The following is a 24,088-nucleotide window of genomic DNA, read 5'->3' on the forward strand; positions in this document are numbered from 1 at the left end:
CAGATTGTTCACCTAGTTGGCTCAGGTATTTGAACCAGTGACCTTTTGGTTATTGGCCCAAAGCTCTTAACCACTAGGATGCCTGCCACCTCAGATGGCAAACATAAGACAGAACATTAGAAGATACTGTACCGTCATACTGTGTCTTCACTTAATCATGCAGTTGAAAAGAGCCGATAGCCGATCATTAAGAGTATCTCTACCACTCCTGCTGTCTCTAGAGAGTTGAAAACAGCAGGTCTGGGACAGGTAGCACCTCCGGTGAACAGGTCAGTGTTCCATAGCCGCAGGCAGAACAGTTGAAACTGGAGCAGCAGCACGGCCAGATGGACTGGGGACAGCAAGGAGTCATCATGCCATAAGTGTTCAATTGGGTTGAGATCTGGTGACACACGCACACACACACACTCCTTTGAGACCCCTCTTTCAAAGTCACGGAAATCCCTTCTTTTAGCCATGGTACCAAAATAATGGGCAACTGGGCATTTCTATACAATTACTTAATTAAGAGTTAGTGATATCCAATATCCTTGGGATGCCCCTCCCTAAACCATTTTCAATTTCAATGGGATAAGGATGTCCCAAGGATTCCAGATAGCAAGGTCTCTTAATTAACTCAGGAACTACACCTGTGTGGAAGCACCTTCTTTCAATATACTTTGTTTCCCTCATTTACTCAAGTGTTTATTATCCTTTATTTTGTCAGTTACCTGTATGTCTCGTTTTTTTAAGCAATGACAAACAGCCAATAAGTTAGATCAGGCGCCAATATTTAAATATGAACATTTAATTTAAGTCAGATGTTAAATATTTATGTTTGAATGAATAACAAGGAATAACCACCTACTTCTGTGAGTTAATCTATGCTTCTAAAAAAACAGGCAAATATTTATAATGATCATCAATCATGATGAGACCTCATTTCTGGTTGTGTAGCAAATATGTGGCAACAGGCAATGATTAGGCAATAGCTGGAAGAGAGAAAACAAATGAAGAAAAAAGGTCAGCTTGTAACTACAGTAGCAGGAACTTTAGTTTGTAACTTCAGTCATAGACGGGTTAACCGACATCACAAAACCAATGTGCATGCTTCAATGGGGCAGAAAGCCATGCGTTGTGAATCTGGCTGACAAGATAGCTAGCAAAAATGACAAGCTGCCATGTCGGGAATTGTTTGGGGCTAGTTTTATCTTGTTCTTGATACCATGTCTTGTTTTGACTGATGTCACATCTATGCAATTATGGTTCAAATTCACAAGCTAGCTAACCAATGACTGTAACAATGTATTTGAGAGACAACAAGTGCTCATTGTGCAAATGTATTTATGTTTTTCAATAAACATTGGAGACTAAATATAGTTTGTCAACAATCTAAGCCAACCCTGTCTGTTTTGCCCCATAGTTGCGCACTCGCCTATAGGCCAGAGGAATCTAGCCCTTTGTCGCTCAGCAGATGTCAACTCTAATAAAACATTCTGCTTGTCCATGAAGAGGTAGAAGAAATCACTAAGAAGAACCCAGACCCCTCTCTCTTTCAGACCTGTCCAAATGCTAAATGTTCTGCCTTGGACTGGCACACAAGGAGTGCTGAAGAGTCTTTCTATGCTGTGGATATTTGTGTAAACAAAAACTAGCGATTCAGGAAATAGTAGAATGTCAATCTTCTTTCTATCATGCTTCCATCCAGTATTGTCACTGGGTTGGGGGTGAGCGGGGGTTAGGTGTGTCACTGGTCAGCAAGGTTAGGATCTGCTGTGTCTCTTGTCACTCCAGAGTTCTGTCTAATCAGAGGCTAGCTATTGGTGGGGCGGAGCTTCCGGTGGAAGTACTTGGGTGCGACCTCCACCAGCCAATCAGCATCCACCAGACACAGGTCCCTCATGTAGCACTTAGAGGTGTGCAGGGGCTCATTGAAGACCACGTAGGTGGGCTTGGCCTGGAAGAGGACAGAGGAGGTGTGGATGGCTACAGGCTGGGGGGTGTCCAGGGCCATGTAGCTGCCGTTTGGCTGCAACTCTGCAGTGTTTACAAACAGACCGTGGGCCAGGCAGCGATGCGCGCTCCCCGTGTCTGACCCACACGACTCCAGCTTCATGCTCAGCTGGAACAGAGGGGAGAAGGAGATGGATATTATGTGTGAAAAGAGCTAGATCATTTGTGTATATGCAATGGATTTGTTCAGGTGAAAGATATCCATGTATTAGTTCATAAGAAGACCTTAAAAGTTGAAACAATGCCGCAAACACATTTGGAAGCATACATTTCAGTGTGCAAATTCCCCTTTTTTGCTGATGAAGAGCAATTTTGAGAGAACTGGTTACTTGTGGTGTGATGGATTTGTTTTGGTACCTTGAGGCAGATATCTCGTAGCTGTGCACGGACCTCTCCAACCATGGTCATGTTCCTGCTGTTGACAAAGTTCCCCCGACACCACTCCTACAACACGGTCACACATCAGAGCCTGTACTGAATCTACACTATATATAAATGATAACACTGCACAAAGAACACAGGGGCCAGTTTCCCAGACACAGATTAAGACTACTTCTGGGCTAAAATGCTCAATGCTCAATAGAGAACCTCTACTGAAACATAATTTTAAGGGTACCAAAAAAATGTCTGCAGCATTGCAGGATTAAATGAAAGAAGTTTGGAACAACCAAGACTCTTCCTAGAGCTGGCCACCCCGGCCAAACTGAGCAATCGGGTGAGAAGGGCCTTGGTCCGGTAGGTGACCAAGAACTCGATGGTCACTCTGACAGAGCTCCAGAGTTCTTCTGTGGAGATGGGAGAACCTTCCAGAAGGACAACCATCTCTGTAGCATTCCACCAATAAGGCCTTTATGGTAGAGTGGCCAGCAACTCCTCAGTAAAAGGCACATGACAGCCAGCTTGGAGTTTGCTAAAAGGCACCAAAAGACTCCCAGACCATTATAAACAAGATTCTCTGGTCTGATGAAACCAAGACTTAACTATTTGGCCTCAATGCCAAGTGACATGTCTGGAGGATACCTGGCACAATCACTACGATGAAGCATGGTGGTGGTAGCATCATGATGTGGGAATGTTTTTCAGTAGCAGGAACTGGGAGACTAGTCGGGATCGAGGCAAAGATGAATGGAGTATAGAGAGATCCTTGATGAAAACCTGCTTCAGAGAGCTTAGGACCTCGGACTGGGCCGAAGGTTCACCTTCCAACAGGACAATGACTCTAAGCACACAGCCAAGACAATGTAGTAGTGGCTTTGGGACAAGTCTCTGAATGTCCTTGAGTGGCCCAGCCACAGCCCGGACTTAAACCTGATGAACAGCTCTGGAGAGACCTAACAATAGCTGTGCAGCGACACTCCCCATCCAACCTGACAGAGCTTGAGAGAATCTGCAGAGAAGAATGGGAGAAACTCCTCAAATACCGGTGTGCCAGGCTTGTACCGTCATACCCAAGAAGACTCGAGGCTATAATCGCTGCCAAAGGTGATTCAACAAAGTACTGAGTAACGGGTCTGAATACTTATGTAAATGTGATAGTTTATTTAATTTTATACATTTGAAAAAATGTCTAAACTCATTTTTTCTTTGTCACTATGGGGTATTGTGTGTAGATTGATGAGTAAAAAAACAATTTTAATCAATATCAGAATAAGGCTGTAATGTAACAAAATGTGGAAAAAGTCAAGGGGTCTGAATACTTTCCGAATGCACTGTATGTCCAGAGGTACTGTATACAGCTGATCATAGCTGAAATGCATTTTGTATAGTCTCCCCTACAGGCTTCTTTTTCCTCGAGTTATCCACTGACCTTGTTGGCGTTCACTTTCTTGAAGGTTCTGTAGATGTAGAGTGGGGTCAATCTCCCTCGCTGGTGGTGAACTTCTTGCATGCGGCAAGACACTCCTCTCGGCGTACAGGGGGGTTGTAGAGCACCGTGTCCACTGACAGCAGGGAAACGATGGTCAGCACCTCCTCAGAACACTGGAAGTCTGGCGACAGCAGGATGGTCTGGCGATGTAGACACACAAGAGAGAGATATAGCGAGGGATAATGTGTTAATACAGTATTTATTGTTGGTCATGGGGATCAATACAAACAACCTCCAATAAAAAGCCCCTTTCCTGTGTGTCTGTGTCTTACCTTGGCATAGCGTGGCTCCAGGGGGAAGCTGGCAAATCTTCTTGCCCAGAGGAGTGAGGGTGACCTGCTCATCTTTCTTCTCTACAGCCCCTAGTAGATCCAGCTGCTCCACCGCCAAAAAACTTTTACAGTGGCGAATGAAAACGAGCATTTCTTATTGGACATGTTAAGGTATCTCACTATTTCATGCCTACTGAAAATTACCCTGTTCTCTTTTAACAGGTGAACAGTGACAGCAACTAGATTTGCTTCGGCTCCTAATCTAAGCCATCATGGTCCTACCCACCTCTATCTCAGGCACGGTCATGGGGATGAGGTTGTCAAACTCGTCCTCGGTGTAGAGGCGGTAGACAGACCCTGAGTCCTCTTTGCCAGCCCTGTCCGCCCTCTGCCACGCCTGGGCTTTAGATACCCACTGTACTGCTAACACCTCCAGACCACTCTCTGGGGGGCAGACAGAAACACATTACAAATAATGAGGAACACAATGAAAATAAGTCTGTAGACTTTATTATATATGTTAATCTTCAATGATTTTTAAAGCCTATTTTTGTTTTATCATATTTATTTTGAAAATATAAAATGTAATTTCATAATTCGAGTTCATTCCTTTATTTATTCACACTAGGCCACAGACCTGAGTGACTCGCAAGTAGAGAAACAGAGTTTAAAAGGCATTGTGTACAGTCAGTGAGGAATCTCACATGGGTTGAAGTGTTTTGCTTTCACCATGCCTGTGTCAATTATGTATTTGATCCCTGAGATTGTGATCGACATCTCAGCAATGTTGGTTGAGAGAATGACCTTCCTACAACCCTGGCAAAACAATACAGTTGCTTGAGGAGACCATGTAACACATTATACAGTGCCTTCAGAAAGTATTCATACCCCTTGACTTATTCCACATTTTGTTACAGCCTGAATTCAAAATGTATTAAATGAATGTAACATTTTGCCCTTCTTTGCGAGGCATTGGAAATCCTCTGTGATATTTGTGGTTGAATCTGTGTTTGAAATTCACTGCTCGACTCAGTGACTTTACAGATAATTGTATGTGTGGGGTACAGAGACGAGGTAGTCATAAAAATAATTAATGTTAAACACTAGTATTGCACATAGACTGAGTCCATGCAATTATTATGTGACTTGTTAATACAAATTTTACTCCAGAACTTATTTAGGTTTGCCATAACAAAGCGGTTGAATACTTATTGACATTTCAGCTTTTCATTTTTAATGAATTTGTCAAATTCTCTAAAAACATAATTCCACTTTGCTTTTACATTATGGAGTATTGTGTGTAGGCCAGTGACACATTGCAATTGAAGCCATTTTAAATTCAAGCAGTAACACAACAGAATGTGTAAAAAGTCAAGGGGTGTGAATACTTTCTGAAGGCACTGTAGATGACTGCAAGACATTGAGGGGGGTGTAGGTGTATCCTACCTTAGGTGCGGGCTGGAAGAGCCTGAGCTGCTGAGCAGGGGACAGAGAGGCGTACAGGGGGATGACTGTCATGGGACCACAGCCGCCATGGAGGTTCTTGGCGATGTCACGGCAGGTACGGGCCAGCGCCTCTATCTCCTCCTGACCCGTCATGACCACCAGGATGTCATATGATGTAGGGGCTTCCTGTTTAGAATGGACACATCACAACACCACCCTGTCTGGCATCATATGGTGATTTGGAATCATGTCTCCAACTTGTGTTTCCAGAAAGGTATGATTAATGTAAGTTATAAGGTTGAGTAGTGATAGTAGTAGCCTGGTTAGTAGCCTGACTGAATTAGTGAGTGCAGCGTTCAGTCTAGTTTAACCAGGCCAGGTGTCTGGGCCATCTTAAACTGAATCAACTCTTTCTACATGAGACATTTCTCTTCAGCTAAAGCACCCCAGCAGCCAGGCCAGCCAGAGCACACTTATGTACCTGATGGATCTGGAAGACTGAGACCAGTGTAGCCTGTAAATAGTCAGACTGGGGATGCTTGGTGAAGTAGATTTGGATGGGGTGCAGCCTGCCCTCCAGGTACAGTACAGGAGATGTGTTGAAGTACTGAGAGATCACCCAGAATGGTACATTGAAGAGACAATACATCAGATGTATTTATAAAAAAACGTTTTTTTGTTAAATCAGCAGTCGTCATAAAGTGTTTTTACAGTAAGAACAAGACAACAAGCCACCAGTCTTAAGGTGGTCTGTGCAGAGTAACGTTGACATTGTATATCTGTACTTTGAAGAATGGAACATCAGCCCCCCCCCCCCCACACACACACACTTATGTTAAAAAACACAGCCAGCCTATGACAATTTGTATTTATGGAGGCTGTTTTTCATGGTTAGGGCTAAGCGGCAGGTAGCCTAGTGGCAGGTAGCCTAGTGGTTAGAGTGCTGGCACAGTAACCGAAAGGTTGCTATATCAAATCCCTGAGCTGACAAGGTAAAAACCTGTCGTTCTGCCCCTGAACAAGGTAGTTAACCCACTGTTCCTAGGCCGTCATTGTAAATACGAATTTGTTCTTAACTGACTTGCCTAGTTAAATAAAGGCTAAATTAAAATTAAAAATAAAATAAATAAGCGCATTAGTTCCAGTGAAGGGAAATCTTAACTCTTCAACATACAATTCTGTGCTCCCAACTTTGTGGAAACAGTTTGGGGAAGGCCCTTCTGTTTCACCATGACAATGCCCCTGTGCACAAAGTGAGGTCCATACAGAAAAGGTTTGTCGAGATCGGTGTGGAAGAACTTGACTGGCCTGCACAGACCCATGTCCTGAACCCCACCGGGATGAATTGGAACTCAGACTCCGAACCAGGCCTAATCGCCCAACATCAGTGCCCAACCTTTTATTTATTTTATTTTTATTTAACTAGGCAAGTCAGTTAAGAACAAATTCTTATTTTCAATGACAGTCTAGGAACAGTGGGTTAACTGCCTGTTCAGGGGCAGAACGACATATTTGTACCTTGTCAGCTCGGGGGTTTTAACTTGCATCCTTCCGGTTGCTAGTCCAATGCTTTAACCACTAGGCTACCCTGCCGCCCCACCTCACTAATGTTCATAGCTGAATGGAAGCAACAATGTTCCAACATCTAGTGGAAAGCATTCCCTGCATGCTGTTACAGTAGCAAAAGGGGGACCAACTCCATTTTTGAATGAGATGTTCAGCAAGCAGGTGTCCACATACTTTTGGTCATGCAGTGTAGCTAGCGTAGCCAACCCAACTCTCATGTGGCACTACCAAATCAAATCAAATTTTATTTGTCACATACACATGGTTTGCAGATGTTAATGCGAGTGTAGCGAAATGCTTGTACCGGGCAGTGATTACCCTCGCTGTAACTTTAACCCTCGCTGTAACTTTAAAAGAACTGTGGCAAAGCAGTGTTCGGCAGGCAGGGACACTGTGTGCCAGTGTCCTAGCTAACAGGTAAATCATATTTCCCTGTGGATATTTTGTCTCAAATTGTAACCCACTGAATGACCAACTGCACAGACAACCGGTAGACTAAGTTCAAATGTAATTATATTAAACTTTTTGCCTTGTAAGGGAACTTTACAAGTTTTTTCAGTGCTTTGTTTCAAACTGTATATCAATAATTGGTATCACAGTCTGATTTATTAGGAAAAAGTATGGAGAGCATACAATTTGGAACTATTATGTTAGTCTACGGTAATTACATCCTTGCTATGATTTGATCTTTACTATTAATAAATTGGCAAAATATCCAATCAAAGACTTGCGTCTGGAAAGCGATTTTATTTATGCTTTGCACACGTTTAGCTATGAACATTGAGAAGGGTGCAAGTGCAGTCTTCAATTCGGGGAGTTCCTGTATGTGCGCATTCCTGCATCTGCAGAAACACCTCTTTATACTTCTATTGGGCAATTTGCAGCTAGGACAGGCGGGAGCGCTCCAGTATAGTTGGTGGCGTTACTGCACAATAATGTTGGGTGCCAGCTGCTGAGAAACCCCAAAGAAGAAGGGGCCGGGCCGACAACTGTAGCTAGCGATACCTCGGTAGACAGTCATTTGTCCCTGCCTGACGGGCACTGTTTTGTTTTTTTACTGTTCTGTTAACGACGGCAGGTGTTCGGCAAGAGGTTGCGAATGACACTGTGTGCTAGCTTAGCCAGCTAGTTCGGTACACAGCAGGTGCTAGCACACTGTGTCCCTAACTAACAAGCTAGCTAGTTAACCCAGTATCACTGGTAGACAGTGTCCCTCGCCCCCGCCTGTCAGGCACGGTTTTCTTCGGCACACAGCATTTGGAAGGCGGGGACGACATCATGTCCTAGATGTTTAAATTTAACTTGCAAGCTAGCACAAACGTCCCGGCTGCTGTGCTAAAGGGAGTAGGGGAGACTAATAGACAGTGTCCTTCGGCCCCGCTTGCCGGGCACTGTTTTCCCGCAGTTCTGTTAACTACGGTGAGGGTGTTCAGCAGGTGGGAGCGAAGGACATTGTCTCCCGGTGTCACTCCCACTACCTAGCAAGGAGGCAAAAAATAATAATTACACTCAAAAAAGTTCAGAAAGAATAAAGACATGTCAAATGTCTATATACAGTGTTGTAATGATGTACAAAGGAAAATAAATAAACATAAAAATAAAATAAACATTTTTAATAAGAGATGCCCAACTCTGCGGGAAAATCTCTCTCCTCCAGCAGGTGGCGTTTTTTCGTTGTTTCGCCCACCAACCAATACGTTTTTGTATGGATGAAAACACTTTATATCAGTTGTCTCGAGATGGCTATACATATTCATGTCTGGCGTGAGGCTAGTAGCATAACATCATTCAATTCAAAGGGATTCATTGGCATGGGAAACATGTTTTCATTGACAAAGGAAGTGAAATACAATAATACGCAGAAGTAAAATAAACTATAAACATTACACATACAAAGTGCTAAAGGAAGAGAGACATTTCAAAAGTCATATTATGACTGTAATAACTATTTAAATAAATAGTTATTTAAATATAATATTTCGTTTTTTTTATTTGTAATAAATGTACAAAAAAAATCTAAAAACCTGTTTTTGCTTTGTCATTATGGGGTACTGTGTGTAGATTGATGAGAAAAAAACTCAAATGTAATACATTTCAGAATAAAGCTGTAATGTAACAAAATGTGGGGAAAGTCAAGGGGTCTGAATACTTTAGGAATGGACTGTATTAAGCCGAAGGGCATACAAATACACAGCATATGGGGATTTTGAACTATATGGAGACACGAAGGGGAGAACCTGCTACCCTAACAGTACATAACCAGTGCCAAATTATGTCAACTGAAATGAATGTGATAAACCAGTTAAACATGTCATGGTACACACAGTATTCAAAGGAGGACATTGTAACGGCTTGCATTCACCAAACATTTAACTGAGGAAAACAGATTTGTTTTATAGTAATTGTCTGATTGGGAACCACTATTGCCTATCAAATTACTGTGTCAAATCAGTTTGGCATTGGAAGCTTAACGGAGTACAGGCAGTAATACAGGAGTCAAATCGTATCGGGAGTCTCGTCAGATCAAATGTTATCAGCCAGAGCCATCTGTGGATAGAGCACAAGTAGAACAAAGATGTATGCCCAAACAGATAACAAATGTATCATTCAACATTAGATTCCACCTAAAACAATGACATGAGCTCTGTCCAAATACATTTCAGCTCAACTCCTCACTTCCTCTCTACTCGCATCTTCCTCAAAATCCATTGGACATTTGAGGCGAGGAACTTTGGGTCCTGTCCTCCGATGGGGTTTTAAGGAGGCACGGAAAAAGGATGCAAGGAAAGATAAAATGGCACAGAGCCGTTGCATGTTTGCCTCAGTATGGAATGGCAGATGTCACTATGTGAGATTGAGCAGAGGTGTACAATCCACGTCATTCGTCATTATTATTAAGCCATTAGAAACCTTCCTTAGACCTTAAACTAAGAAACACATAAATGAGCACATACAAGTATGTTTAAGCAGTCATACATTACTGTTGGGAGTGCTGTGCCATACCTTTAGCTCCCTGGTGCAGCAGCGCTGACACGCTAAAGATGAGGTTGCGGCAAGACCCCTCCACCGCGCTCTGGCTGTTCTGTAGACAGCGGTAATGCTGGAACGTGTCCCAGGCAGGCACAGTTGGTGGCCACGTCACCGACCTAACACTGTAAAATCATGTTTAATAACTTAGCTAGTCATGTTGGCAATAGAACAAGCTTTCAAATCATACCCATCTGACCCAGATTGCGATTTATAATGGACACTTTTTTGCTTTTCCTTATAGTCGAATACTCTTCGAGTCATAAAGGTGCATTGCAATTGCTTAGGAACTGTGCACACTTTGGAGAGGTGTGTGGCCACTTGGAGACACCAGTAAGTCTCCTCACTCAAACCATTGTAATTTGTTTGTCTTATGCTGTCCCTACCCCACATTTCCCAGGAATAGTCTAGTCATGTTACTGAATGTATCCAGAGTATTTTAGATTATTTTTTCAACAAAAGCCTGCGAAAATTACAGTAAAAGTATAATGAACATAAAATCAACAGTGTAATGTTTGGATTCAGTCTTGTGTCAGGGGAACTGTTGTGTCCTCACCTTTGGTCTAATCATTTTCCTATGATCTCTAAACTGTTGTGTATAGGTGTTTAACAGTGTGTGTGGGGGAACTAACCGAGTCATTGACTGTATGGAGACTGGACATCACTGAGTGCAGAGTAGAGGGGCAAGAGCACACCAACAGTGTAGTCTATCCCTTTCTCTAAACACTGGTCTGGGGAGCACCAAATATCTAAGGAGATGAGAGAGAGGGACGCCACAAAACACTGCACTAAATCTCACACAAGAAAAGTAGACTCATGTAAACATAACGTATATATCCTACACTAAACACACACTTGCATATATACACAGACCCATTACTCACTCTCTCACACGGAACAAACATGCACAAAGAGAGAGAGAGTCCAGGTATGTGTTAACCATGATCCAGGGTAGAGGAATATCATCTGGTTGTCGTCATCAGGCATGGTGTTGGCATAGCGGCTGTTTGTTGAGATCACACTGGGACGCATCACTGTCATCAACACCTCCTCCCATTGGTCTGGTAACTACGCCAACACAACATTGGAGTTTGATACCCATGGTCAGGACTTCACTGAGGAAGGTGGAGGGACACATACAGTACCAGTCAAAAGTTTGGACACAGCTTCTCATTCAAGTGTTTTTCTTTATTTTTTTACTATTTTCTACATTGTAGAATAATAGTGAAGACATCAAAACCATGAAATAACACATATGGAATAATTTAGTGACCAAAAAAAAGTGTTAAACAAATCAAAATATATTTGAGATTTGAGATTTTTCAAAGTAGCCACCCTTTGCCTTGATAACAGCTTTGCACACCCTTGGCATTCTCTCAACCAGCTTTATGAGGAATGCTATTCTAACAGTCTTGAAGGAGTTTCCACAAATGCTGAGCACTTGTTGGCTGCTTTTCCTTCACTCTGTGTCTTTTATACTGATAACGAGTTCAAACAGGTGCCATTAATACAGGTAACGAGTGGAGGAGGAGTTACAGGTCTGTGTTTGCAGGTGACCAAATACTTATTTTCCACCATAATTTGCAAATAAATTCATTAAAAATCCTACAATGTGATTTTCTGATTTTGTCTGTCATAGCTGAAGTGTACCTCTGATAAATTACAGGCCTCTCTCATCTTTTTAAGTGGGAGAACTTGCACAATTGGTGGCTGACTGAATACTTTTTTGCCCCACTGTAGGTCTGTAGCAGTTTGGGTCGGGAGTGTCTCCCCCTTTGAAGAGGGGGATGATTGCGGTAGCTTTCCAATCTTTGGGAATCTCAACAGTGATGGTCAGGGCTCTTGGCAGGCCAGTCCGAAACAAAGTTTCACTTTTGAAATTCAATTTCGTCCCTGAACAGATAATGTTGTGCACGAGACATCAACTTTTCTGATCCAGGCAAAATCATGCAACAATATTATTATCATGGATATATACAATTAAATGTCAATAGAAAAGCTATGACAACATTTTGCGTTTGCTGCCCTTCCAGCTGTAGAGTTTGTAGCTTTACTTGGCTAATTGACAAGACGCTAGCCAGCCTGCATAGCAAAAGAATTGTTAGGTATAGCAGCCAATATTTTTGCATGGATTAAAGGATTTTGTTTTTTGTACTACAGGCATCACAAGCATACAGTGCATTCAGAAAGTATTCAGACCCTTTGACTTTTTCCAGATTTTGTTACTTTACAACCTTATTAGAAAATTAATTAAACAATTATAATAATCCTTAGCAATCTACACAGAATACTCCATAATGACAAAGTGAAAACGGTTTAAGTGCACTGTAAATTAAGTGTCAGTGCAGCTTTTATGATTGGACAATGAGCATTATAGGAGTTGTTCTTGACCCTGTTTCACACTACCTATTTTGGCACTAAAATCTCTCTTAGCACAGGGCTAAGGAGGCTCCAAGCCTTGGGCTAAGGTGCAGCTTGAATGCACCTATTGATGTCCAAAAGTAGAACGGAGCTAATAACTTTGAATGGGACCTATTGACTGTTCGCCCAGTGATGTAGTTGAGTCACTAAACCTCGAGTCCAAGTCCCATGTGCTAGGGTCCAAGTCCAAGTCCGATTCACCAATGGTTGAGTTACACATCTCTATGGCTGTAGTCTGAGTCCCAGTGCTCGAGTCCTGGTCCAAGTGCTTAAGTCTGAGTCACTGGGTCCACATGAACTGAAAATAAAGTTATTTACCCAGTCAGATATAGCGTAGTGGCAAGAGGAATGTAGTCAATAAATAGTTTGCTATCCCTTTTCCTTTCTTTCTGTGTCACCAAATGTTTTCATATAGGCTACTGGTAATGTTACCAGGACCACGTTCAGTTGAAAATTGTTCTAAAACGTTGCAGATGGAAATTCCATGAATAGAGCCAACGTTATCCCTTATTCAACATGTCAGAGAGGCATATTTGTTCTACATAGCATATTTATATCTGAACGTTCCAAAACATTGCGTACTGCTGAACGCGCCCCCAGGTTGTTAGCTATAGAAAAGATTATGGATATACTGACAAGATACACGTCTCTCCGCCCAAACAATGAAAGTCATTGTCCACAAAGCGGCACAATGGGCTGTCTTTTTTTCAATATTTGATGAGGGTTGTTGACATCAACGACCACTATTCAATGTAGAGAGATGCTATGCTACTAGCCACATGACATGAATATGCATAGCCAACTCCGATATAAAGTGTTTTTCTCAAAGTTGCTGGGATGTCATGTAACAACTTAAGCATTCCGAAACTTCTATTCAATCAAATAAACCTTATGTAGCAAATTCAACTCAACTCTCTCAACTCTTTCATTTACCAATTCATACCAAAGGTGTTTGTTGGGGTTGAGGTCAGGGCTCTTGGCAGGCCAGTCATGTTCTTCCACACTGATCTTGACAAACCATTTCTGTATGGACCTCGCTTTCTGCACAGGGCATTGTCATAATGAACCATAGAGCCCTGACCTTCCCCAAACTATTGCCTCAAAGTTGATAATAAACTATAGCTATAACTATAGTGCCCTTCACAAAATAAATGGCATCATGAGGTAGGAAAATGATGTGAATATATTGAAGCAACATCAAGACATCAGTCAGGAAGTTAAAGCTTGTTTGCAAATGGGTCTTCCAAATGGACAAAGACCCAAAGCTTACTTCCAAAGTTGTGGCAAAATGGCTTAAGGACAACAAAGTCAAGGTATTGGAGTGGCCATCATAAAGCCCTGACGTCAATCCTAGAGAAAATTTGTGGGCAGAACTGAAAAAGCTTGTGCGAGCAAGTAGGCCTACAACTTGACTCATTTACACCAGCTCTGTCAGGAGGAATGGGCCAAAATTCACCCATCTTATTGTGGGAAGTTTGACCCAAGTTAAGCAATTTAAAGGCAATGCTACCAAATACTAATTGAGTGTATATAAACTTCTGACCCACTGGGAATGTGATAAAAGAAATAAAAGCTGAATAAATAATTCTCTATACTATTATTCTGACATTTCACATTCTTAAAATAAAGTGGTGATCCTACCTGACCTGAGACAGGGAAGATTTACTAGGATTAAATGTAAGGAATTGTGAAAAACTGAGTTTAAATGTATTTGGCTAAGATGTATGTAAACTTCCGACTTCAACTGTATGTGGAACCATTTACAGTAGCGTAGTTAGTGAATAAATGTAGTGAAACTAAAGAAGAAGAGGGGTTAGAGAAAATAGAACTGCATTTGGTATATCATTCTATGTTAGGTCCTACTACCCGTACACGGAAATTGAACTGGGTTTTTCTACAGTTCCATACAGATAAGTCACTCAGTCCACATGACATAGAACCTGATTAAAACAAAATAATGGGGTACCATGGCACCAAAGGCAGTGCAGAGACAGTTGGTCCCACACCAATGACGGCTGGGCCTGACCTCTCTGACACTGCCCTGACTGATGCTGACTTGGCGGTTCTGCATATATAGATCAAACTACAGGGAAGAAACATGCAGGGTTTGGTATTGTGACAATTGATAGAACCACTCACACACAACAACCATTACCAGATACTTTCTCAGCTCAACAGGCTGAACTTTTGGCACTAACCACTGCCTGTAAAATGGGAGAAGGGAAAAGGGTTACAATTTTGTCTGATTCTGCTTATGCAATAAGGGGTTTGGTGTGGTGTCTGGAGGAGTAGGGGTTTTCACAATGCTTGTGGAAGTCTTATTCATAATAGAACTATGGTTTTAGATCTCTTGGAGGCTTTGATGCTGCCCTCTGCTTTGGATTTTGTGAGTATGGGTAACGCCATGGCAGATGAGGCTGCTAAATTGGCTGCCTCAAAGTGTCATAGCCACTCCATGTTCTTCTCTGCTGCTGTTGGGAAAGACACTAATTATTTGGCATCTAAACAGGTTTTGGATGTTGGTTCTCATTTGGTATGGCATCAGCAGGGTTGTAAACTAGACCACATTTCTAAAATTTGGAGACAGACTCTTGTCTTATCACCTCTGTTTGCCAAGTGGCCCATGGTATGGCCCATTTGTCAAGGGGGTATATGATAGAGGCAATTTCTTTGGATTGGTTTTGTCCAAATTTGACCCAGCATGTGAAACAGTTTCTGTTTCGATGTGCAAAGTGCATGCAATTTAACATTGCCAAAGGAACACCTGTGAAACCAGGTCATTTCCCTACGCCAAGAGGACCATTTGTCCATCTTGCCATGGATTTTATAGATCTTGCAGAAAGAAAAGAAAGGAAAAGGTACTGTTTAGTTCTTATTGACAGGTTCACCAGGTGGGTGGAGGCATTTTCCACCACACACTGTGATGCTAAGACAGTAGCAAAGCTACTAGTGAGGGAGATACCTAGATTTGGTGTTCCTGAGGTTTTATCTGCAGACAATGGTACCCACTTCACTGGTGATGTAGTGAAGCAGGTAGCCATAATGATGGGAGTGGACCAGAATTTTGTGTCCATCTACCACCCTCCGAGTAATGGGGTTACCGAGAGAGCTAACCAATCCATTAAACAAGGGTTAGCTAAGGCATGCCACTCCACCAAGAAATCTTGGGTGGATTGTTTACCACTGGTGTTAAGGAAAATGCGCAGTAGTTTTAATAAAGGCCTGTGGTGTTACACCACATGAAATGTTGACAGGAAGACCCATGAATGTTCCCGCACACAGACCCATGACTGACACACAAATAGACAACACTCTAGCTGAAGTAGAACACGGAGTACATGAAAGAGCTAATGACTATTGTTAAATCTCTCCACTCTCACAGGAGATGATGGAGCCAGATACAGCCTGAAACAAGAGGCAGAAGCAAATGTGAGTCGAGACCAAATACTTGAAAAAGATGAAAGGCAAGACCAAAGCCCTGAAGAACCAACTGTTTTAAATGTTGTAAATAACCAAACCCGTAGGGGGAATAAGAGAGGCAAGATGACCGCATGTGGTCATTGGTAGTTGACTGTTTTGGCTCTATCCACACTACTTGTTTGTGGGGGTGAAGCCGGCCCTGTCAACACGTGGGTAAAGTTTGTTTGAGACTTAGGTAGAAATGTGTCCCCAAACAGGACTGCAGTGTTAATTTTGTCTAAACCCAAATCCATGAGAGAGCTGTTTGGTTAAATGAGTGATAAATATGATGCCATTGGTGTTGACCCCAACTATGACCCTCTTGCTTGCCCAACTGACCCAGAGGATGATTACTATACTACCTATATGTGAATGGTTAAAAGTTCCAGATGTCTAACGTCGATTTCTGTACATGGTTATATGAGACTAGGTAGTCTCAAAGGGGGGGAATGTTGGGGTTTACCCTGTGGGTTGGGTGAGGGGCTACACCAATGCCATGATTACTGTATATATGTGATAACATTTGTATGCTTGCAATGCGCAATGATGGAAAAGTACCGGGTAAATGGAGATGTACTGCTTTAGTTCTCAGGCTGAGAATTGTCTACACCTGCTGATAGTCACACAGGCTAAAGGCCGAGATAGCAGAGCGAGAAACCACAGTCTAAACATGTTTTTCTCATCTTAGTTACTTTGTATCTAATCCAATGCAACAACGTTAAGGTATGATTGACGGTAGGTTGTCCACATCCACTAGTATATGGAGCTTTGTCTCCTGTCTCACCTCACAGATCTTTACTATAAACTACTGAGGTATTCTGTATGTGAATTACATTCTGTCTCCAATTACATTTTATTATGAAAGAGTTGTATACCAAGGTTCCCGTGTCTGTGTCATCTATCTGGAAGACTGATTGTTAAAGGAAACTTACATCACCCCATGCAAAGGACCAACCAACAGCGCTTCAGCACTCGGCTGTCCCGTTCTGTGAGCCTGTGTGGCCTACCACTTAGCATCTGAGCCGTTGTTGCTCCTAGATGTTCTACTTCACAATAACAGCACTTACATTTGACCGGGGCAGCTCTAGCAGTGCAGAATCCTATGACAGCGCCACTTTGAAAGTCACTGAGCTCTTCACTGAGGCCACTCTACTGCTAATCTATGGAGATTGCATGTCTGTGTGCTCCATTTTATAAACCTGTCAAAAACGGGTGTGGCTGAAATAGCCGAATCCAGTCATTTGAAGGGGTGTACACATGCCTTTGTATATATAGTGTAGCTACTGAAGTAACATGACTGAACAAGGTGTAGCTAAACAAATGGTTAACGGTCTGGTCTGCATGTAGCCTAGTTTTAGAACACCCAGCGATATGCCTTATGAATGTAAAATGCAGCCCGCCAATGCACAATAGGGTAATGTCTTTTGAACTAGAATCAATACGTTTTCTCTAAGGTGAAGAGGGAGACTTTGCTATGCTGGATACAGAACCTGTATATGAAATGCAGTGGGAAAAGTGGGAGGGTTGAGTGAGACTACAAACTACTTTTCTATAGCCTACTCAGGGGAGAGAAAAACATAGCTAGACTGTTGGTTTACTATTAAACTCAATGCTACTGTTGTTTTTAATTGTGAAAAGCAGCAACTTGTGTTTCTTAACCAGGCAAACGGTAGCTAACTAGAAGGCTGGTGGTGACTATGGCAATTTTCCACTACAGGCTGTTCGGTGCAGTGAATATCATAGTTCCTATTTCATTCCCACTTGGCCATGGCCTTATCCGGTTCAGTATGCTGGTGGGTGGGGTTACAAATGGACGTACTCAATGATTGGTCTCATGCAATAGGCGGGATTTAGGGCCCCATAATAATTATGACTTTGTGGCTGTGTTAACTAGTGACGACCATGTTCATTTGCTCAAATTTTTACCTGTAATAAAATTATAGTATAAGATTGCAGTTGTGAGAGCAACATTTGTTGTTGTGAGAGGTGTATTTGTGAGAGCACAGTCATTTCTGAGTCTTGACATGTAATAAGTATCTCTGCAAAAATAAGTATCTCTGTCTCAAATTAATATTTTGCTGCGGCAATGATGTTCTGTTCGCTCAAACTCACACTTGCAATTGAAGTTTAATTTGCGCCTGTGCGCTCGCAGGACCCATCCTCAGCCCGCATGAACACATTCTGTGCTCTCCACTGGTCAGTGCGCTCGCAGGACCCATCCTCAGCCCGCATGAACACATTCTGTGCTCTCCACTGGTCTGTGCGCTCGCAGGACCCATCCTCAGCCCGCATGAACACATTCTGTGCTCTCCACTGGTCTGTGCGCTCGCAGGACCCATCCTCAGCCCGCATGAACACATTCTGTGCTCTCCACTGGTCAGTGCGCTCGCAGGACCCATCCTCAGCCCGCATGAACACATTCTGTGCTCTCCACTGGTCTGTGCGCTCGCAGGACCCATCCTCAGCCCGCATGAACACATTCTGTGCTCTCCACTGGTCTGTGCGCTCGCAGGACCCATCCTCAGCCCGCATGAACACATTCTGTGCTCTCCACTGGTCTGTGCGCTTGTTTCACTTATCCTTTGCTCATGGGACATATCCTCTGCACTCTCTATTCAGTGTTTGCTTGCTCAGTGATGTTTATTCTTGCTCGACAGAGCCATCTTGCACGCAATGGACTTTAGAGGCTGATTTTACACCCAAAGCCTAACATACAAAAACAGTTAACACAAAGAAATATCATGTAGGAGCTGCTGAGATAAATATCCCAAACAGTTAGTGGAAGGTCACATAAAGGTCTGTGCGATCGGGGATCCTTGGGACATCCCTACCCCATTGAAGTTGAAATTCAAAATGGTTCATGTAAGGGTTAGGTAATAGTTAAGGTTAGAGTAAGGGTAGGGGTTAAGGTTAGGGTTTAGAGTAGGGACGTCCCAAGAATCCCGTATAGCCCTGACAGTGACATAATGGTCTCAGAATTCCCAGAGCTAGGGCAACAGCACTAGGAACATTGCTACATTGCTAGGCAACCTGTATGTCTAGAGCAGGAGTGTCAAACACAAGGACTGGTGCTGAATCCGGCCCGAGAGGGGGTCCATCCTGCCAGTAATTCAAATAAAAAAATCTCTTAACAAGATTGGTAGCACCAGTTTTTTTTTGTCATAGTTTTATAAATTAATCAAACTGTGCATTGTTCATCAATATTTTTTTTATTTGCAAAGTGTCATGCAGGTGAAAGAGGACCCAAAAGCGACTTAACAGAAACAGAGTTTATTCAAGTCCAAACAGGGAATAACAGAAATCCTCTAGTCTGTAGAGGGGAATAACAGGAGAAGCGGCCACAGACTGCAGGTCGCTTCGGGTAGGCGCAGGCCGTAGTTGACAGAGACACCTGCTCACACGCAGCATCTGATGAAGGCAAAAAACACGACAGGACAGGGCGATACACAATCACAGCAAAAACACGACAGGACAGGGCGAAACGCAATCACAGCATGGTGAATACTAAACAAGGAACCGACGGGACAGGAACGGAACACAAAGGAATAAATAGGGACTCTAATCAGGGGAAAGGATCGGGAACAGGTGTGGGAAGACTAAATGATGATTAGGGGAATAGGAACAGCTGGGAGCAGGAACGGAACGATAGAGAGAAGAGAGAGCGAGAGAGTGAGAGAGGGAGGGGAGAGAGAGGGATAGAAAGAGGGAAAGAACCAAATAAGACCAGCAGAGGGAAACGAATAGAATGGGGAGCACAGGGACAAGACATGATAATAAATGACAAACATGACAGTACCCCCCACTCACCGAGCGCCTCCTGGCGCACTCGAGGAGGAATCCTGGCGGCAACGGAGGAAATCATCGATGAGTGAACGGTCCAGCACGTCCCGAGACGGAACCCAACTCCTCTCCTCAGGACCGTAACCCTCCCAATCCACTAAGTATTGGTGACCCCGTCCCCGAGAACGCATGTCCATGATCTTATGTACCTTGTAAATAGGTGCGCTCTCGACAAGGACGGGAGGGGGGAGGGAAGACGAACGGGGTGCGAAGAAAGGGTTTAACACAGGAGACATGGAAGACAGGATGGACGCGACGAAGATGTCGCGGAAGAAGCAGTCGCACAGCGACAGGATTGACGACCTGGGAGACACGGAACGGACCAATGAACCGCGGAGTCAACTTACGAGAAGCTGTCGTAAGAGGAAGGTTGCGAGTGGAAAGCCACACTCTCTGGCCGCAACAATACCTTGGACTCTTAATCCTGCGTTTATTGGCGGCTCTCACCGTCTGTGCCCTGTAACGGCAAAGTGCAGACCTCACCCTCCTCCAGGTGCGCTCACAACGTTGGACAAACGCTTGAGCGGAGGGAACGCTGGACTCGGCAAGCTGGGATGAGAACAGAGGAGGCTGGTAACCCAGACTACTCTGAAACGGAGATAACCCGGTAGCAGACGAAGGAAGCGAATTGTGAGCGTATTCTGCCCAGGGGAGCTGTTCTGCCCAAGACGCAGGGTTTCTGAAAGAAAGGCTGCGTAGTATGCGACCAATCGTCTGATTGGCCCTCTCTGCTTGACCGTTAGACTGGGGATGAAACCCGGAAGAGAGACTGACGGACGCACCAATCAAACGACAGAACTCCCTCCAAAACTGTGACGTGAATTGCGGGCCTCTGTCTGAAACGGCGTCTAACGGGAGGCCATGAATTCTGAATACATTCTCAATAATGATTTGTGCCGTCTCCTTAGCGGAAGGAAGTTTAGCGAGGGGAATGAAATGTGCCGCCTTAGAGAACCTATCGACAACCGTCAGAATCACAGTCTTCCCCGCAGACAAAGGCAGACCGGTAATGAAGTCTAAGGCAATGTGAGACCATGGTCGAGAAGGAATGGGGAGCGGTCTGAGACGACCGGCAGGAGGAGAGTTACCCGACTTAGTCTGCGCGCAGTCCGAACAAGCAGCCACGAAACGGCGCGTGTCACGCTCCTGAGTCGGCCACCAAAAGCGCTGGCGAATAGACGCAAGAGTGCCTCGAACACCGGGATGACCAGCTAACTTGGCAGAGTGAGCCCACTGAAGAACAGCCAGACGAGTGGAAACAGGAACGAAAAGGAGGTTACTAGGACAAGCGGCGACGCAGTGTGCGTGAGTGCTTGCTTAACCTGTCTTTCAATTCCCCAGACTGTTAACCCGACAACACGCCCATAAGGAAGAATCCCTCGGGATCAGTAGAAGCCACAGAAGAACTAAACAGACGGGATAAGGCATCAGGCTTGGTGTTCTTGCTACCCGGACGGTAAGAAATCACAAACTCGAAACGAGCGAAAAACAACGCCCAACGAGCTTGACGGGCATTAAGTCGTTTGGCAGAACGGATGTACTCAAGGTTCTTATGGTCTGTCCAACGACAAAAGGAACGGTCGCCCCCTCCAACCACTGTCGCCATTCGCCTAGGGCTAAGCGGATGGCGAGCAGTTCACGGTTACCCACATCATAGTTGCGCTCAGATGGCGACAGGCGATGAGAAAAATAAGCGCAAGGATGAACCTTATCGTCAGACTGGAAGCGCTGGGATAGAATGGCTCCCACGCCTACCTCTGAAGCGTCAACCTCGACAATGAATTGTCTAGTGACGTCAGGAGTAACGAGGATAGGAGCGGACGTAAAACGTTCTTTTAGAAGATCAAAAGCTCCCTGGGCGGAACCGGACCACTTAAAACACGTCTTGACAGAAGTAAGAGCTGTGAGAGGGGCAGCAACTTGACCGAAATTACGAATGAAACGCCGATAGAAATTAGCGAAACCTAAAAAGCGCTGCAACTCGACACGTGACCTTGGAACGGGCCAATCACTGACAGCTTGGACCTTAGCGGAATCCATCTGAATGCCTTCAGCGGAAATAACGGAACCGAGAAAAGTAACGGAGGAGACATGAAAAGAGCACTTCTCAGCCTTTACGTAGAGACAATTCTCTAAAAGGCGCTGTAGAACACGTCGAACGTGCTGAACATGAATCTCGAGTGACGGAGAAAAAATCAGGATATCGTCAAGATAGACAAAAACAAAAATGTTCAGCATGTCTCTCAGAACATCATTAACTAATGCCTGAAAAACAGCTGGCGCATTGGCGAGACCGAACGGCAGAACCCGGTACTCAAAATGCCCTAACGGAGTGTTAAACGCCGTTTTCCACTCGTCCCCCTTTCTGATGCGCACGAGATGGTAAGCGTTACGAAGGTCCAACTTAGTAAAGCACCTGGCTCCCTGCAGAATCTCGAAGGCTGATGACATAAGGGGAAGCGGATAACGATTCTTAACCGTTATGTCATTCAGCCCTCGATAATCCACGCAGGGGCGCAGAGTACCGTCCTTCTTCTTAACAAAAAGAACCCCGCCCGGCCGGAGAAGAAGAAGGCACTATGGTACCGGCGTCAAGAGACACAGACAAATAATCCTCGAGAGCCTTACGTTCGGGAGCCGACAGAGAGTATAGTCTACCTCGAGGAGGAGTGGTCCCCGGAAGGAGATCAATACTACAATCATACGACCGGTGAGGAGGAAGGGAGTTGGCTCGGGACCGACTGAAGACCGTGCGCAGATCATGATATTCCTCCGGCACTCCTGTCAAATCGCCAGGTTCCTCCTGAGAAGTAGGGACAGAAGAAACGGGAGGGATGGCAGACATTAAACACTTCACATGACAAGAAACGTTCCAGGATAGGATAGAATTACTAGACCAATTAATAGAAGGATTATGACATACTAGCCAGGGATGACCCAAAACAACAGGTGTAAACGGTGAACGGAAAATCAAAAAGAAATAGTCTCACTGTGGTTACCAGATACTGTGAGGGTTAAAGGTAGTGTCTCAAATCTGATACTGGGAAGATGACTACCATCTAAGGCGAACATGGGCGTAGGCTTCTCTAACTCTCTGAAAGGAATGTCATGTTTCCGAACCCATGCTTCGTCCATGAAACAACCCTCAGCCCCAGAGTCTATCAAGGCACTACATGTAGCACCCGAACCGGTCCAGCGTAGATGGACCGACAAAGTAGTACAGGATTTTGATGGAGAGACTTGAGTAGTTGCGCTCACCTGTAGCCCTCCGCTTACAGATGAGCTCTGGCTTTTACTGGACATGAATTAACAAAATGTCCAGCAACTCCGCAATAGAGGCACAGGCGGTTGGTGATCCTCCGTTCCCTCTCCTTAGTCGAGATGCGAATCCCTCCCAGCTGCATGGGCTCAGTCTCAAAGCCAGAGGAGGGAGATGGTTGCGATGCGGAGCAGGGAAACACCGTTGATGCGAGCTCTCTTCCACGAGCCCGGTGACGAAGATCTACCCGTCGTTCTATGCGGATGGCGAGAGCAATCAAAGAGTCCACATCTGAAGGAACCTCCCGGGAGAGAATCTCATCCTTAACCACTGCGTGGAGTCCCTCCAGAAAACGAGCGAGCAGCGCCGGCTCGTTCCACTCACTAGAGGCAGCAAGAGTGCGAAACTCAATAGAATAATCCGTTATGGACCGTTCACCTTGGCATAAGGAAGCCAGGGCCCTAGAAGCCTCCCCACCAAAAACTGAACGGTCAAAAACCCGAATCATCTCCTCTTTAAAGTTCTGGAACTTGTTAGAGCAATCAGCCCTTGCCTCCCAGATAGCTGTGCCCCATTCTCGAGCCCGGCCAGTAAGGAGTGAAATGACGTAAGCAACCCGAGCTCTCTCTCTAGAGTATGTGTTGGGTTGAGAGAGAACACAATCTCACACTGCGTGAGAAAGGAGCGGCACTCAGTGGGCTGCCCGGAGTAGCAAGGTGGGTTATTAACCCTAGGTTCTGGAGGCTCGGCAGGCCAGGAAGTAACAGGTGGCACGAGACGTAGACTCTGGAACTGTCCAGAGAGGTCGGAAACCTGAGCGGCCAGGTTCTCCACGGCATGGCGAGCAGCAGACAATTCCTGCTCGTGTCTGCCGAGCATGGCTCCTTGATCTCGACGGCAGTGTAACGAGCGTCTGAAGTCGCTGGGTCCATTCCTTGG

The 24,088-nt window shown here is 44.4% G+C and overlaps 1 pseudogene; it reads right to left on the reverse strand.

The window, feature by feature from the left end:
* Positions 1 to 1,792: 1,792 nt before the first annotated feature.
* LOC123999770 lies at positions 1,793 to 11,211 on the reverse strand (annotated as a pseudogene).
* Between the last annotated feature and the right edge of the window lie 12,877 nt (positions 11,212 to 24,088).

Source organism: Oncorhynchus gorbuscha, linkage group LG16, assembly GCF_021184085.1.
Source record: "Oncorhynchus gorbuscha isolate QuinsamMale2020 ecotype Even-year linkage group LG16, OgorEven_v1.0, whole genome shotgun sequence".
Classification (NCBI taxonomy): domain Eukaryota; kingdom Metazoa; phylum Chordata; class Actinopteri; order Salmoniformes; family Salmonidae; genus Oncorhynchus; species Oncorhynchus gorbuscha.